The 3279-nt window shown below is 34.3% G+C and overlaps 1 long non-coding RNA gene across 1 annotated transcript; it reads left to right on the forward strand.

Annotated features, from left to right (window-relative positions):
• The first annotated feature begins 863 nt into the window (after positions 1-863).
• On the forward strand, positions 864-2100 carry LOC128869644 (uncharacterized). The gene is made up of 4 exons (XR_008455357.1): positions 864-1382; positions 1479-1521; positions 1613-1813; positions 1881-2100. It is a non-coding gene; the product is annotated as an uncharacterized LOC128869644 (long non-coding RNA).
• Positions 2101-3279: the final 1179 nt, after the last annotated feature.

The raw sequence follows: 3279 nt of genomic DNA on the forward strand, positions 1-3279 counted from the left end.
ACTTTTTTTTGCCCAAAATGCATGAGCTTGACTTGCATGACATGTGGTTTCAGTAAGATGGTGCCACATGCCACACAGCACGCGTAACAATGGACTTGTTGAGAGGCGAGTTCGGTGAACATTTTATTTCACGTTCGGGACTTGTCAATTGGCCACCCAAATCGTGCGATATAACGCCTTTAGATTATTTTTTGTGGGGCTATGTTAAAACTCATGTCTATTCAGACAAGCCTGCTTCAATTAACGCATTGGAAAGACAACAATAAAGCATTTATATGTGAGATACCGGCCGAAACTTTGGAAAGAGTATATCTAAATTGGACTAAGCGGATGGACCATTTGAGGCGCAGTCGCGGTCAACATTTGCGGCGAATAATCTTCAAACATTAAATTATATGGACTGTACTATCGACTTAAATAAAAATTTCATGAATTTTTCTGAATTTTACGTCTGTTTTTTTGAAAAACTTTCCTATATCTCTTAAAAAATCACCCTTTATAAGTTTTTCTTATTTTGAGTAATATTGTTCGGCAATACATCATATATTTTAGGTTTAACGTTTCTTTTGTTTTATTTGCAACCATTACTTGACAATTTTTAAAATTAATCGTAAAGTTCCTTTTTGTTTAATTAATAATTTGTTAGAATTATAGGATATGCTTAAATTACAATTTTAATATTCCTGAAAAAACTGTTTTAATGGTTGGTTTAAGCAATGGTTTTAATTTACAAGGAGCTTCTTCAAATTTATTTATTAAACCAATGAATATAATAGATTCTTATAGGCTTAGTGGACATATTTTAAGGTTAGTGAGGAATAAAAAAAGAAAGTACAATTAAACTATTTATAATATATTAAATATTCAAAGATTTTAATAGGTGACTTTTTGAAAATGAAAAAACTATCTCAACAAATTTAGAGATTTTATTAAACTCAAGTAAGGTTCTCGAAGTAGGAGCATTCTGGGCATAAAGGGATTTTAAAAGACCAACATAGAAGAACTCCGACCTTCGCAGAGCTCTGGCCGGACTATTAAAGAAAATCCTCTCAAGAAGGATCGGACAGTCAACAACCCCACGGATTAAGTCGAAAATGACAGATAAAGATAGGACTATTCTCCTGACTTGCAATGATTTTAAGTTGACCAATAAGCATCGCGCTTCATATGTAGGGATAGGATCCGAAAAGCGTAAATTACCCAACGCGAAATGTAAGAATACTTTCTAGATTCGTTCAATTTTAGCAGCATGGCACGAATAATACGGAGACCAAATGAAAGATGCATACTCCAGTTTGGAACGGACAAATGTCGCATACAAAAGCTTCAGCGTATAAGGGTCGGAGAAATCGGTGCTATGATGCCTAACAAAAACAAGCATGGTAAGATTTGACAATAATTAAATTTATATGACAAGTAAAAGTAAGCTTCGAATCAAATATTACATCCAAGTCTTTAATTTTACTTGCACGTGACAGGGGTGTTCTCGAAATGTAATAAGAGGAGTCAGTAATGGAAAAGGTAATTTGGAAGCACTTGTTTATGTTGAGCGATAGACGATTTTTGATACACCAGTTGCTGAAATTATCTAAATCAATTTGCATCAATTCAGAGTCGAGGGACCTAGTAATCGTCAATAAATCTCGTCGTCTGCATGAACCAGGAATCTTGCTGACGAGAAGCAAGAGTGAATATCATTGATAAACAGAACAAAAAGAAGCGGGTCCAGAATACTACCTTGCGAAACCCTAGAGCAAGCAAACGAAAGGAAGAGACCTAACGTTGTCGACGACGACCAAACAATGGCGATTCTGTAAGTAAGATGAGATCCAACTTAAGAAGGCCAAGTGGAAGCCAATGCAGGAAAATTTTTTGATTAGTATTATATGGGAAACCCGCTCAAAGGCCTTAGAGAAGTCGGTATAAACGGTGTCAATCTGGTGTCCTGGTTGGAAGGCAGCGTTACAATCATCCGGACGCACCATGTTCTTGACAGCAAAAATCAATTTGTCCTGGATGATCATACAAAAAGCTTTGTAGTGGCGAAAAGCTTTGAAATGGGCCTTTAGTTATTAATATCATTTTTATTACCACTCTTGAAAATGGGTGAAATAAAAGTCAATTTCCAGACATCAATAAAAGTACCCGATGTTAGTGATTTGTTAAAGATTAACAACAGAGGGTATAGTAAAGAATCACACTGATTGAATAACACCGCAGACAAACCATCAACTTCAGTGTTTGGAGAAAGTTTAAGTCGAGTAATGCCTTTAAAGACATCTTCAGTGGACAATACTAGCTTGCCGAAGTCAATAGGGGTTGTATATCGAAGAAAACGTTTTCCTTACTGTCAGAGGCCGATGCAAAATTGGACGTAAATAACTCAGCGAAGAGATTAGCGGCATTGGGTGGAGTATTAGAAACTTTGGCATCGAAAAAAAGAGCGGACGGAATATTGGAAACAGATTTCTTCGAATTTACAAAATTCCAAAACGCTTTTGGACTCTTCGAATCTAAGAACGTAGTTTCTGTCCAAATTTGTCCAAACAGACGAATTTCTTATCATACTCTTTATACGGAGCAAAGAAATTTGAATTTTTACATTTTTTGAACTTACGGAGAACTTTTTTCTCTTATTTCGAAGTTTAATCAACGCAGCATTGCGGCTTTATATTGTTTTTTGTTACAGGAGGAATTACACTTTTACAAACGTCAACCACTGTGGTTCTAAAAATCTCGAAACTCTTAGAAACGTCAATATGTTGAAACCAGGAATCCCAGTTAATGTTCAGCAAAAGATTGTTCAGTTTCAAAAAATCGCATAACTTAAATCGAAACGAAAAATTAGAATTAAAATTTTTTGTTTTAGCATAATCATAAAATTCAAGTTTAAAGTCTAGTGATACATGATGCATATCTGTTTTAATAATAGGTACAGCACACTTAAGTACACCTGTACCTCGCTTTACACGGTACTCGTTTTACACGTTTTCGCTTTTACACGGTTTTCAAAATCGAAAAAAAATTTTATTATTTACTTTAATTTAATTTATTTGTACATTGTTTTAAATCTGGCAATACTATATGCTATTCTGTCATAATACTTTGATAATGTATATAGATCTGGCAATACTACATGGTATTCTGTCATAATATTTTAAGAAAAACTAAACAAAGAGGGAATTTACCATGATGAAGAGAAAAATTATTTCTTTAGAAACTAAAATAGAAATTTTGGAGAGAGATTAAAAAATCAACGCTGCATGCCTGTTGGAAATC

Source organism: Anastrepha ludens, chromosome X, assembly GCF_028408465.1.
Source record: "Anastrepha ludens isolate Willacy chromosome X, idAnaLude1.1, whole genome shotgun sequence".
Lineage (NCBI taxonomy): Eukaryota > Metazoa > Arthropoda > Insecta > Diptera > Tephritidae > Anastrepha > Anastrepha ludens.